Here is a 15,000-nt window from a genome sequence, read left to right as displayed (position 1 = left end):
CCTTCTCCTTCTCCTCCTCCTCCTCCTCCTCCTCCTTCTCCCCCTTCCCCTATCCCTTCTCCTTCTTTCCCCCTTTCCTTTTTCCCATTATTTTCCTCCTCCTCCTCTTCCAAGCACTGGTCCCAAAGAGATGGAGGCCAGCTCTGTTTCTAACTGTGAACTCAAACAGATTTCCCTCCAAACATCTGGAATAGACAGAGCAATGCAGGCTTGGAGACTTAAGTGTGTCGGGCACCCAATCACCAACCTATAATAGAGAGAGATTCAACCAGGAGGGAGCTTCGACCCCTCGAACGGATGCCAGGTGGGCAAACCCCCAACTCACAAGCTTTCCATCGTTAAAGGAAGGACATCCACAAAAGGTGGGAAGGCAACTGATTCTTCAAATCCCATGTAATTTGAACATCGAGAAGACCCCCAAGTCCTTCCAGCATCTGTCTGGAAATGTCCATCACAGGATTCCTATCCTCCCCAGGCAAAGCTCGGTGTTTCAATGGGCCAGCTGCCAAAGAGGGAATGCCAACTATTTGTCTGCCTTGACAAGATTGATCATCGCTCCCAGTAAACCCAGAGATGGCTGGTTGGCAGCCAACACTGTAATTATCAGTCCCTGGGAGATTAATAAGTGACAGCCACTAGCCTGGTGCAAGTTGGCCACTTTCCCCTCTGCCCCTCCCGCCCCAATGCCTCCTAAACCCTGCTAGAATGTGTGGGGTCTCTGCCAAGTGCCATGCATTTCGCTGGGGAGTGGGCAGGGAAATTTCCAGCTGAATTATAGGTCCCCAGGTAGATAAAAATAGTCAGTCTGGAAAAATAAAAATCAAGAACTCCCCGGCTAATTATTTGAAAATGAGAAGGGCAGAAAAAAAACTGCTAGGGGGATGTTAAATTAAAACCCTATTTCGGGCAGCTGGGTGAAGAGGAAACACCAGTAAAATGTTCCCCCTGAAAATGAAGCAATGAATTTTATTCCTAGGCTGTGGAATCTTTTAATTTGCTCGCTTGTCTCTCTCTCTCTTAGAAGCAACCGCAGGATTTTTATACCGCAGCAAGGACAGTGGGTGGCTGATTCTTCCTTTGCTGCAGAATATCTTCCCCCTAAGGCTGCAAATGAAAAGCATTTCAGTCTGTTTATGACTCTAGTCCTCATCTAACAAAGCTTAGGGTTTTGTTGTGGTGAACAAAAAAATAATAATATGGCTTTGTCCCTTGCCAGGTTGAAAAAATGTGACTCATTGTAGAAGGGTTTCCCTCCCTGTATTTTGCTCCCGGGAACCTGGTCTGGGGCTGCTGCACAAGACTACAGATCCCATCTGTGCATGGATCAAGGTATGGGTACTACAGTTCTTAGAGATGTCCTAAATGGCACTTACTTACTTACTACTTCAGTGGAGGAGATGTGCATAAGTGCACTAATGTGCCTATCATCCCTGTCATTGTATTTGTTCTCTCTCTTATTCTTGTTCTCATTTTTGTTTGAAAAATTCCAATACATAAAGTAAAATTAAATAATTGGGAGTTTTTGATGCTAGTGCATTTGGAGAACCAAACCTTCCGATTTGAAGGTCTAACTTAGGGATTTTAGCAGGTTAAACAGGAACAACAGAAGTTTTCCTGCTTTGATAGGTTTTGGATCTACCAAGTGGAATATCTCTGGTAGATTCCCAAAGAGAATGACATTTTATGTGGCCAGACTGGGTTTTTAATCAGCTGTTCTCCCAGCTTTGATGAGCCTTGATGAGCTCCTTTGTTCTTTAGCCTTTTAAAGTAAACATTGCGTTTTATCTACTGGAGTTTTTTTTTTTTAAGCTGGAATGTCTTAAAAAGCATTTCAGTTCTGCATATTTGGATGCCTTGAACCCTGCTTCTAAGCGGCATGGCAGGAGAAAAAATGATTTTAGAGACCATGGAAAAACCAGCTGGAAAAACCCCATCAGGGCTTGGAAAGGCAGGGGTGGGAGTGCTGACAGGCAGGACCATCTCCTGAAAAAGTGGGAAAGGCTGAAGGAAATTAGAAGTGATCTATTTATACATTTATTCAGGGAGTCTTTGGTGCTGTCTGAGCATGATAGTTTCCTTGTCAGATATTTCATTACCTGCCTAGGTAACATCATCAGTGCTATTTGGGGTGTTTGAGGAGGAGGAGAGGAGGAAGAAAAGGAGGAGGAGGAGGAGAAGAGGAGGAAGAGGAGGAGGAAGAGGAGGAGGAGGAGAGGAGGAGGAGGAGAGGAGGAGGAGGAGGAGCAAGAGGAGGAGGAGGAGAGGAGGAAGAGGAGGAGGAGAGGAGCAGGAGGAGAGGAGCAGGAGGAGAGGAGGAAGAGGAGGAGGAGGAGAGGAGGAAGAGGAGGAGGAGAGGAGAAAGAGGAGGAGGAGAGGAGGAGGAGGAGAAGAGGAGAGGAGGAAGAGGAGGAGGAGGAGGAGGAAAGGAGGAAGAGAAGGAGGAGGAGAGGAGGAGAGGAGGAAGAGGAGGAGGAGGAGAGGAGGAGGAGGAGAGGAGGAAGAGGAGGAGGAAGAGGAGGAGGAGGAGAGGAGGAGGAGGAGAAAGAGGAGGAGGAAGAGGAAGAGGAGGAGAGGAGGAGGAGAGGAGGAGGAGGAGAGGAGCAGGAGAGGAGCAGGAGGAGAGGAGGAAGAGAAGGAGGAGGAGGAGGAGAGGAGAAAGAGGAGGAGGAGAGGAGGAGGAGGAGAAGAGGAGAGGAGGAAGAGAAGGAGGAGGAGGAGGAAAGGAGGAAGAGAAGGAGGAGGAGGAGACAAGGAGGAGGAGGAGCGAAGGAGGAAGAGAAGGAGGAGGAGGAGGAGGAGAGGAGGAGGAGGATTGTGGGGTACATGGTGTTCTCTGAGCTTGGTTGTTGGCTTGCAGACATTTCATTACCCAACTAGGTAGCATCATCAGTACTAGAAGGAAGTGGGGTTTGCAGAGTGGAGAAGAACTGTAGGGCCCTTGGGGTTCTCTGAACTCGATTGTTGGCCTGTAAACATTTCATTACCTGACTAGATATCATCACCAGTGCTCTAGGTTGGAAAGAAAAAGAAATATATATAAAACCAAATAAAGCCAACAGAACATCCTAGGGAGCCAGGCAAATCGTTCCCGCAGAGCCCAAGGGGGCAACAGAATTTGATTTTGCATTTTGGGCTAAATGATCGCAGTTCAGATCCATTGAGGTACGTTTTGAATTTGCGTGAGTCAAAAGGCAGGGGGGTTTAAGCACACGCATGCGTGCGTTTACGGAAATAAATAAAAACAGGTTGAAATATTCACCCTGGACATCGACCGATCTTAATCCTCGCGGGATCCAGCTCTCTGGATCTGGATAGAAAGCTGATAGATCTTGCCCAGAGGAAGCGGAAATCTGACCAACGTTTGAATGCGGTTTGAACCTGGAGTTCCAGTCCTCTGGCTGTAGTTTTCTGATCTTGGCAAGGGAGCTAAGAGGCGTGACTAAGGCATAGCCCGTCCAAGGTTTCCCAGAACCCCTGATCAGAGAAATTAATCACTTCATGCTGTGTCAAAGCGTTGCTTAATTCTCCAGTGCCTTTCGGGTTATTGGTACATGCTGGCTGATGGAGGGCCCACTTTGGACACATCCCCCCAACTCAAGTTTAATGAGCAACGTTGCGTCTGTCTCTTTCCACGGAAGAAGTGGGGGTGGCCTTGAGGGGCAAAAGAGACACATCACGGTTACTCAGAGGCCATAAAGCCTCTTTGTTGATCCTTGGAAAGGGCAGATCTCCCACCCCTGCTGCCCTCTCCCTCTCCAATGGTAACCAGATTCCTTCTCACATATTCTGGAGACAGCCGAGGCATTCGTTCCATTGCTGCAGGAATGTGGGCCGGATCCGAATGGATCTCTCTCTCTCTCTCTTTCTCTCTCCCTTTACCGACATATGCATGGATGGGGTTGTCGTTATTTCCAAGAAGGAGGTAGTAACCTCTGAGGACACGGAGGATCGGGTGGAAGTCACATGCCCCTTAAACAATTCCAGCAGGATTCCGTTTCCCTTGTAAGCCTTGGAGGAGGACTGGTGTGTCTCAGGCAACGCAAGGCAATGCACAGAAGCTGAGATCATGAGGAGTGGTGGGCATGTTCTCACCATATAAGTGCACAAACCTCGCGAGGAAGTCACGGTTGCCAGCTTGGCACTGGGGTTGGGGGGGGGCACCTGGTGTCTTGCGCAGCCGGCAGGAGAAATCATTCATCGCAGGCTGCCTTTTTCTCCGTTCCCTTTCTGCAGAAATCGGATTAGAGAGAACGAGTATAATGAAGGAGGGGTTATTTCTCAGGGGAAAGGAGGAGGCGGGAGAAGAAAAAGAAGAGGAGGAAGAAAAGGAGGAGGAAAAGAAGAGGCAGAAGAAGAAGACGAGGAGGAGGAGGAAAAGGAGGAGGAGGAGAAGAAGATGCAGAGCAGGAGGAGGAAAAAGAAGAGGCAGAGGTAGATGAGGAAGAAGAAGAAGAAGAAGAAGAGGAGGAGGAGGAGGAGGAGGAAAAGGAGGAGGAGGAGAAGAGGCAGAGGAGGAGAAGAGGCAGGGGAGGAGGAGGAAAAAGAAGAGGCAGAGGTAGATGAGGAACAAGAAAAAGAAAAAGAAGAAGAAGAAGAAGTAGAAGAGGAAGAAGAAGAAGAGGAAGAGGAAGAAGAGGAGGAGGAGGAAAAGGAGGAGGAGGAAAAAGAAGAGGCAGAGGTAGATAAGGAAGAAGAAGAAGAGGAAGAAGAGGAGGAGGAGGAGGAGGAGGAGGAGGAGGAGGAAGGTGGAAGGTGGAAGAAAGAAGAAGTTGAGTTCAATCTGACTCATTGAGACAATTGAATTCCATCCACTGGTGAGACCTTAGAAAGAACATTGTAATAATTGCAGAGCTATACGTTTAACGGCACAGCATACAAGTTTAAGGAACTGTTATTATTAACTATTATATACTTTATTCATTAAACATGAAACTCAGCCAACTGAACGTTCAAAAATGCATTACAAATACTCTTTCATCCTCTTCTATTTTTCTTTCCGGTTACTTCCAAATTGATCAGAGTGATTTCTCCTTACCCTGATCTAGAATAGAATGGAATAAAAGAATTGGAAGGGACCTTGGAGGTCTTCTAATCCAACCCCCTGCCTAGGCAGGAAACCCTACACCACTTCAGACCAATGGCTATCCAACATCTTCTTAAAGACTTCCAGAGCTGGGGCATTCACAACTTCTGGAGGCAAGTTGTTCCACTGGTTAATTGTTCTAACTGTAAGGATTTTTTTCCCTTAGTTCTAAGTTGCTTCTCTCCTTGATCTAGTTTCTCAGTGGATTTTCTACCTGCAAACACCCACTACTACTTGCTAGGAAAGATGGAAGACAGGAGAGAGATCCACAGAAAACTCCAAGAGTAGCTAAGAGCCGAGGTGGCGCAGTGGTTAAATGCAGCACTGCAGGCTATTTCAGCTGACTGTAGTTCTGCAGTTCGGCTGTTCAAATCTCACCGGCTCAGGGTTGACTCAGCCTTCCATCCTTCCGAGGTGGGTGAAATGAGGACCCGGATTGTTGTTGGGGGCAATATGCTGACTCTGTAAACCGCTTAGAGAGGGCTGAAAGCCCTATGAAGCGGTAGATAAGTCTAACTGCTATTGCTATTGCTATCTTAAAATTGGGTTGGATCACAATTCAAGACGCTGTTTCTTAGCTCCAACACCCAAATGGATCCTGAAACCTCCCTATGTAACTCAATCTTCAACTTCAGGGTGACTTCCTCTTAACCTCCTTTTATAACATGCCCTGTTTAGTATAATTGGATTATCGATAATCCCCGAGTTTAGCAATGTATCCATAAAAGTTAATAGATTGAGTCCATAAGAGGGGCATATAAGCTAAACTATCCTGTATGGTTGTAAAAAAAATTATAATATCCATACCAGCAACTTAAATGCTCCGCCTGTCAATGAAATTGGCACAGATTTCCCTCCTCTGCTTTTGAAAAAAGTATAGGATGAAACTCTAGACAAGAAACTGAAATAAGATGGGAACTTAACCTCTCAAGGGAAGGACTCGGCCACTGATTTTAAAGCTGTATTCTGGATTTACCCCTGCAAAGAAGGAGATCTGAATCAGATGGATCTTTGAAAAACTTCGCATGTTCCAAAGCAAGGACAATATGTTGAAGATAAATTTGATTTTTTTAAAGGGTTAATATGAATGTATATTAACCCAATCTTTCTTTGGGTTGCAAACGGACACCCCTTATTGCAGTGGTGGATTTCAAAAATTGTTGGAACCTACTCTGTGGGTGTGGCCTCCTTTGTGGGAGTGGCTTGCCGCCCATGTGACCGGATGGGAGTGGCTTGCTGTCCATGTGACCGGATGGGAGTGGCTTGCCAAGGTGGCGCAGTGGTTAAATGCAGCACTGCAGGCTGACTGCTAGATCAGCAGTTCAGCGGTTCAAATCTCACCGGCTCAGGGTTGACTCAGCCTTCCATCCTTCCGAGGTGGGTAAAATGAGGACCCGGATTGTTGTTGGGGGCAATATGCTGACTCTGTAAACCGCTTAGAGAGGGCTGAAAGCCCTATGAAGCGGCATATAAGTCTACTGTTATTGCTATATTGCTATTGCCGTTCATGTGACTGGATATGAAATTATGAATTAGTACTTAGGTCGGTCCAAGTAGCTATTCAGAAGTTAGTGGTTAGAAGCTATCGTAAAGCAAGATATGGAATTAAAACCAGAAATATTTTGTTGGCTATTTGAAAGGGATTATAATATATATTTAATTTTTGCCTTTAAAAACAGGAAACCCCCCCCCAAAAGTATAGAAAAAACAAGACAAACATAACAATATAAAATAGTTTTACAGCTTTCTGCATCGGCATACATGTTTAGCTTCTATAGTTCTCTATTCTACTTGCCCTCCTATCGGTTTTAACATCTGTAATAGTATAATAGTTGTATTAAAAATTGTAATAATATTAATTGTTCATATCACCAATATATTTACTTTATGATCAATACTTTAGGTTTGATAGTAATTAGTATCTTTGGTTCATTTTTTATTCAATACCAGTTTAGAAAAAAACAAAAAGAGACTTCTATTTCCTGTTTTGGTTCTGTTTTCTAGCCACTTATAAATTCTATTCCATATTTTATAATAATCCTTCTCTTTCTTTTAACTCCATAGTCATTTTGTCCATCTCTGCACATTCGAGTACCTTTCTAATTGTTTCGTCTGGGGGATTAGGATTGCCTTCGCACAAAACTGGAAATGAATCAATACACTCCCTAGACATCTAAAATGAAGAATTTCACATGAATTGATACTGAGTTTGAGGTACTTTGTTCTGATTGGATTGATATTTATCCCAAAAGTGTTTCCCCCGCCCCCTAAGAGGCAACTGGACTTTCTGGTTTTTCTTTGAAGGCATTTCTATTCTCATCCAAGAAGCTTCTTCAGCTCTTATAGGATGGTGGGGAATGGAAGGATTTATATCCCTTGCAGACAGCTGGTTATTTGCATCCTTTTAGAGGGTCATTGAGGCCACTTGGAGGTTTCTCTGTCTCTTCAGGGTCACCTGGGTGGTGCAAATGGTTCCTGTGGTTTGCAATTTTTTCTCTGGAAATCCCTTCCTACTCCCACCCCATTCCAAGGGTCTTCATCCCAAATTGCATAGCTAAAAGTCTGTAGAGATTCTCAGTCCTCCAGGTGATGGTTGCCTCAAAGGGGCTTTTTCTAGAGGCAAATGGGCTTTCTTGTTTTTCTTTGAAGGCGTTTCTATTCTCATCCAAGAAGCTTCTTCAGCTCTGACTGGATGGTGGGGAACGGAAGGATTTATATCCCTTGCAGACAGCTGGTCGTTTGCATCCTTTTAGAGGGTCATGGAGGCCACTTGGAGGATTCTCTGTCTCTTCAGGGTCATCTGGGTGGTGCAAATTGTTCCTGTAGTTTGCAATTTTTTCTCTGGAAGTTCATTCCTACTCCCACACCATTCCAAGGGTCTTCATCCCAAATTGCATAGCTAAAGGTCTCTAGAGATTCTCAGTCCTCCAGCTGATGGTTGTCTCAAAGGGGCTTTTTCTAGAGGCAACTGGACTTCCTGGTTTTTCTTTGAAGGCATTTCTATTCTCATCCAAGAAGCTTCTTCAGCTGGGACTGGATGGTGGGGAATGGAGGCAGTTTAAGCAAATCACAGCTTAGTATACAACACAAAACGGGCCTCTCTTTTACTTCGCGGAGTTGTTTTGAAAACTCCCCCCCCCCTTTTTTTTAAAGATATCCATTTTCCCCATCTGAGTAGCTTGGATTGAAGCGATTCAGCAGCCTGGAGGGGTGAGAGGCTGGGCACATGAAGTCATCGTCAACATCTGGTTTTGGTTTGGTTGGGAACCAGCCTGGGGGCATTGAACAAGGACAACTTTATGTGATCTATTATTATAGTTGCACCATTAAACCAATCAGAGGGAGTTCTCAGAGCGCCCAAAGGAAACTCCTGGTCCTGGAGGTTATTTTGTCACTTCTGAATCCACCTGGGTTGACCTCTAGTGCCAGGCCTGTTGTGCTGAAGAGAGAATCTCCCCCAACCTCCATGTTCTGGGCCAGCCACTGCTCTCCAGGAGCCCCACGGAACATGGTATGTCCGCTTCACACAGAATGTTGCTCCAGGTTGCAAATTGGAACAATCCCTTTGCCAATAGAAGAGGATCTTCCTAGCTCAGGGTTGAATTGTGGAGGTCTTTTTTTAATAAAAAATATTTTTATTTTATCAATTTCATATATACATTCACAATTATATGATCTCATAACTGTTATTAATAATATGTATTTATAATAATTTTTGACAATATACTTGAAGATTGCTTTTTTAACATCCCATAGATCCATCTTATCTTACAACGGTCCTACTTCTTCTTCCCTCCCTCCCTCTTTCCTTCCCTCGTTTCTTCTCTCCTACTCCCCTTCCTTCCCTCCCTCCTTCCCCTTCCCTCCTTCTCTCCTTCCCTCCTTCCTTCCCTAATTGTGGAGGTCTTAGTGTTCTCTGAGCTTGGTGGTTTTCTTGCAAACGTTTCATGACCCGACTAGATAATATGCTCACAGTTACTGCTATTGAGCAAGGTACCACATATACTGTACCTGTGCACTTCAGATAAATGGATATCCAACATCTTCTTAAAAACTTCCAGTGTTGCAGCGTTCACAGCTTCTGGAGGCAAGTTGTTCCGCTGAGCAATTGTCACTGTCAGGAAGTTTCTCCTGAGTTCTAAGTTGCTTCTCTCCTTGATTAGTTTCCTCCCATTGCTTCTTGTTCTGCCTTCAGGTGCTTTGGAGAAGAGCAGAGTTGGGAGGGACCTTGGAGGTCTTCTAGTCCAACCCCCCCTGCACGACCAGGCAACCCTGCCTCATGGCTGTCCCATCTCTTCTTAAAAACCTCCAGTGTTGGAGCATTCACAACTTCCGGAGGCAAGTCATTCCACTGATTTAATTGTTCTCACTGTAAGGAAATTCCTCCTTATTTCAAATTTGCTTCTCTCCTTGATCAGTTTCCATCCATTGTTTTCCCCCCCACCCCTCTTTCCCAAGCCAACCTGGATCCAGATAATTCCACTGGTTTGTTAAAATACAACTGAGTTTGGCTTGGAGTGGAAGAATTTTGCTAATTCTACATCCTCTTTGGAGGTAATCATTTCAAATCCGCTCAGTTATGCCTTGAAAACATTCTATGGGGTGGTTTGACTGAATGCTGGCTGAGAGGTGGATTGACTGCAAGGGAACTCGAACCCGAGGTTTAGGCCAATATTTATTGTTTCAGCAGCTGAACCCTGATGTAGTATCCTATGCAGGAGCCAAAATAGACCCCTTTCTTTTAAACTGTCCCCCCCCCCCTCTTGTGCAGTGCAAATTCCTGTTATGCATAATGTATTATGAACTAGAGTTTCTGGATAATGTCTCCCTTTATGAACTGCGTTATGGTTCTTTATTCCCATGATTGACCTCAGATTTCAATGCAACTCGTAAGGAAAGCGGCAATGGGTGGCGGAGAAGGACGGCTTCATAAATGGACTGAAAGAGAAACCCAGAACATCGGGAGGGGGGAAAGGGGGAGGTCAGACAGTCCTTTGGAAAGGAAATGTTCCCAGGTTTTTTTCGGGGTAGGTTGGGGTGGAGAAAAAGCTAATTTGGAGTCATTGGTAAAACTCAAGAGAAGTTTTTAAACCATCCTCATGGTGATGAAGGAAGAAAGGAAGGAAGGGAAGAAGAAGGGAAGGAAGGAAGGGGAAGGGGAAGAGAAAAGGAATGAAGGAGAGAAGGGAGTGAAAAAGGGAGAAAGAAGGGAGAAAGAAAGAAAGAAATGAGGGAGGGAAGGAGGATACGGAAGGAAAGAAGGAAGGGGACGGGAATGAAGGAGAGAAGGGAGTGAGGAAGGGAGAAAGAAGGGAGGGTGAAAGAAAGAAATGAAGGAGGGAGGGAGGATACAGAAGGAAGGAAGGAAGGAAGGGGAAGGGAATGAAGTAGAGAAGGGAGTGAGGAAGGGAGAAAGAAGGGAGGGCGAAAGAAAAAAATGAGGGAGGGAGGGGAATACGGAAGGAAGGAAGGAGGGGAAGGGAATGAAGGAGAGAAGGGAGTGAGGAAGGGAGAAAGAAGGGAGGGAGAAAGAAAGAAGTAAAGGAGAGAGGGAGGGATGATACGGAAGGAAGGAAGGAGGGGAAGGAAGGAAGAAAAAGGGAAGGAAGGAGAGAAGGGAGTGAAAAAGGGAGAAAGAAGGGAGGGAGAAAGAAAGAAATAAAGGAGGGAGGGAGGGAGGGAGGATATGGAAGGAAGGAAGGAAATAGAGGAGGAAGAGAAAATTCCAAACTCCAGCTTGTGAAAGCCGGACCTCCATAGATTCACAGGCGGCATCTTAACAGCCATTGTTCATCAGCTGCATTTCTCTCTCTTTTTTGAAATAAGTTACTGACATTTGTATATAATGACTCAGGTCAGAAACAGTTCACTGGTTTAATTGAGATTTAACATCTAGACATCAATCTTACCTTTGCTTCACTGCAGGGTGATTCCTACCATCAGTTCCTTCCTTGGATGAAGAGTTACGGGGGGGCTGGAGTTTTACCTGTCCCACATTACATCAGGCTGGAAATAAAGTTTGGGGAATTGTCTCCATTGTCCCTGAGTTAATTTTTAAGACGAGGTTTAGTGGTGAAGTGGTGAAATAAAACTCCTTTCAGCTTAGAAAGGAAAGGGAATCGTGGGAAGGAAAACACTCTGGATGGACTCAGGAACTAGTTGCTTTCTTTCAGGATCCCAAAACTGATAAAAAGACATTCTAAGGTGAAGGCAAATCAAATAAACATGGGAAATATCAGCCCTGCCAAAATTCTGGTTTGATGCTTAGTTTTTAATTCATGCCGAACTTGGTTTTTCATTTGGACAAAGCCAAATTGCACAGATCTGAGACAGACATTGGGAGGGGGGGGAACAGAGTGGGGAGGAAAATGGAAACAAAATTAAAATTAAAACAAGGGGAAATCCCAAGCGTGTCCCACCAGCAGCCCTGTTTTGTCGTGAGACGAACCCCTCGTGGAGAAGGCAGGGCTGGCGTGTACTTTTAACCCGGGTCGACCTCGGCCGCCAGAGGTTAATTTTCAGGGTCAGGAGGCTTATTTCGAGGTATGGAGGCTGGCGCCCGCGAGAGCATTACCCCAATTTGCAAAGAGACCCCGGGGTCCCTCGGAGTCTATTTCCTTTTCTGCAGGCAAATTAGATAACCTTGGGACTACGGACATGATGCCCTCGGAGACGGTGACGTTGGCCTGGCTTACCAAATTTCAGAGACTGATTGACCCTGCGGGGAAGAAAACATGACGTTCTCTGACTTGGAAGCCGTTTGGAAAGAAAATTCTCCCTTCCTTGGGATGGACCCTCAAGACTGTCTGCTTTTCAAAGGGTGGGTTGCTATTTGGGGGTTTTTCTTCCCTTCTGAATGATATCTAGTGGCCGAGAGTTGCCCCAAAATGGGTATTCTGCTAATTGAAGATTTCCCCCAAAAAATCTCTCTTTCCTTCCTTCCTATCTTCCTTCCTTCCTTCTTTCCTTCTTTCCTTCCTTCCTATCTTCCTTCCTTCCTATCTTCCTTCCCCTTCCTTCCTTCCTTCCTTCCTATCTTTCTTTCTATCTTCCTTCCTATCCTCTTTCTTTCCTATCTTCCTTCCTTCCTTCCTATCTTTCTTTCTATCTTTCTTTCTTTCTATCTTCTTTTCTTCTTCTCCTTCCTTCCTATCTTCCTTCCTTCCTTCTATCTTCCTTCCTATCCTCTTTCTTTCCTATCTTCCTTCCTATCTTCCTTCCTTCCTTCTTTCTATCTTCCTTCCTATCCTCTTTCTTTCCTATCTTCCTTCCTTCCTTCTTTCTATCTTCCTTCCTATCCTCTTTCTTTCCTATCTTCCTTCCTTCCTTCTTTCTATCTTCCTTCCTATCCTCTTTCTTTCCTATCTTCCTTCCTATCTTTCTTTCTTTCCTTTCTATCTCCCTTTCTTCTCCTTCCTTCCTATCTTCCTCCCTTCCTTCTTTCTATCTTCCTTCCTATCCTCTTTCTTTCTATCTTCCTTCCTATCCTCTTTCTTTCCTATCTTCCTTCCTTTCTTTCTATCTTCCTTTCTATCTTCCTTCCTTCTCCTTCCTTCCTTCCTTCCTTCCTTCCTTCCTTCCTTCCTTCCTTCCTTCCTATTTCTTTTTCTATTCTTTCATATGATTCCCTTCCTTCCTTCCCTCCCTCCCTCCCTTTTGGGAGGAATTTCTTCCCATTGTTAATTCCAAGGATTTAAGCCATTGGGAAAACCACAGTGGATCTGCTAATCTTTAAGGAGTTCCAGGATATTGAATTGAGATGAACGAATGGGTCACCTGAGTGTTGTATTCTACCCGACCCACCGGCACAATAGATCAGGACAGGCTGTCCAAAATTCAAATTGAATTATAAACTTTTTAGTTATTTTAGCTCTTGTGACCAAGAGTATGTTTTTAAGCCTCTTTTTCTTTAAATCGAATCAACTCTTATTTCTTACCAGGTTCCTTGACAATGGTTGCGTATTATTTTATTCCATTAACTATTGAGCACCCTGGTTAAACCTATTTTCCAAAGCACCAGAAGGCAAGGCAAGAAACAAGGGATGGGAACCAATCAAGGAGAGAAGCAACTTGGAATCATGGAGAAATTTCCTAACAGTCAGAACTATTCATCATCGGAACGCCTTGCCACAAGAACTCATGAGTGCTTCACCACTGGAGATTTTTTTTAAAAGACTTGGCAGCCCCTCGTGTCCATTTAGGCTCTGCTTGAGCAGGGGGTTGGACTAGAAGACCCCCAAGGTCCCTTCTCCCTCTATCCTGATGGAGGTGAGCCTGTCGGAACGGTGAAAGGACACCCAAACAAAGCCACAAAATATTTGCCAAGTCGTTAAAGTCTCATCGAGGCACAAAAACAGGTCAAGAGAAGCAAAAACCCGTTGCCAGTTTGCATGGGGATATGCTGGTTAAGGTTGAGTTTTGTAGATTACCAGGATGGGCATGCCCGTTATCACCAGACAACTCCCCCCCTTCCCTGCCCTCCCAGGGCTCCTGCACCCATGCACAGACTCACGCACAGCCGCCTGCAAAGGAGCCCAGATGCGCCGTGTTCCTGCCGCCAACTTGCCCACCCATAGAACAAGACGATCCCCAGATGCACCTTTCCCTCCCCTGCCTGGACCCATCTGCATATTTTTATTGCCACTGTCAGGAACACGAAAACTCTCTCTGCCAGCACTCAGCACTGGGGATTTATGGGCCGGCTCTGCTGGAGCGAGGGGCTGCCAGAGAGAGAGAGAGAGAGAGAGAGAAAAGGGTGGGGGAGTGGAAGAATGATGGAAGGCAAAAGACCTATAAACTGTTGGCCCTTGATTTATGGGTCAATGTAGCCTGGTTGGTAGGATCTAGCCATCCTCCTTGTGCGTTAGTAACTTCTGAATCTCTCTCTCTGTTTGTCTGTCTTTCTCTCTCAGACACACACTTACACACGCAAGCCTAGGCAAGGACACACACACACACACACACACACAGCCTCCCCCTCCCTCCCTCCCTCCCTTCCTCCTCTCTCTTTTGCCTTCCCTGTCCTACTTTGGGTCCTGAGTCAGCCCAGCTGGTGGACGACAGCGATGTGAACTCTTCTGGTGTAGAAAGAGCTAAAGTAAACAATTGTGATCATTCAGCAGGCAGTTAGCAGCCTTTGGACAGATGAGCAGGGCTGAAGGGAGACCACACACGCAACCCCCTCCCCAGACCACACAGGGGCCAGACTGCACTGACATTGCACGCAACACACACACACACACACACACACACAGGCGTGCGTTCGTGTGTGCGCACACACACACTCCCACATGAACGACACTTCTATTCTTCCCACTAAAGATACTGTTTTTTTTTCCTCCTCCTCCTCCTCCTCCTCTTCCTCCTCCTCCTCCTCCTCCTCTTCCTCCTCTTCCTCCTCCTCCTCTTCTTCCTCTTCCTCTTCTTCTTCCTCCTCCTCCTCCTCTTCCTCCTCTTCCTCCTCTTCCTCCTCCTCCTCTTCTTCCTCTTCCTCTTCTTCTTCTTCCTCCTCCTCCTCCTCTTCTTCTTCTTCTTCCTCTTCCTCCTCCTCTTCCTCTTCCTCCTCCTCCGCCTCCTCTTCTTCTTCTTCTTCCTCCTCCTCCTCCTCCTCCTCCTCCTCCTCCTCTTCCTCCTCCTCCTCCTCCTCCTCCTCCTCCTCCTCCTCCTCCTCTTCTTCCTCCTCCTCCTCCTCCTCTTCCTCCTCCTCTTCCTCCTCCTCCTCCTCCTCCTCCTCCTCTTTTTTGCCTGGGCTGAGAAGAAATGGCAGAAATGGTCTTTCTTCCTAAATTGTTATTTTTTTAAAAAAACGATTTTGTTTCGCAGAAATTCGCCTTCCTTTGTTTCCGAACGCTTCGGAGGCCAGGGATGGATCACGTAACAGGGTTTTTGTGGGGTGTTTTTTGTTTGTTTTGTTTTTA

Source organism: Thamnophis elegans, chromosome 14 (assembly GCF_009769535.1).
Source record: "Thamnophis elegans isolate rThaEle1 chromosome 14, rThaEle1.pri, whole genome shotgun sequence".
NCBI classification, from domain to species: domain Eukaryota; kingdom Metazoa; phylum Chordata; class Lepidosauria; order Squamata; family Colubridae; genus Thamnophis; species Thamnophis elegans.
The sequence above is the reverse complement of the archived record's forward strand: the minus strand, read 5'-3'. Positions refer to the sequence as shown.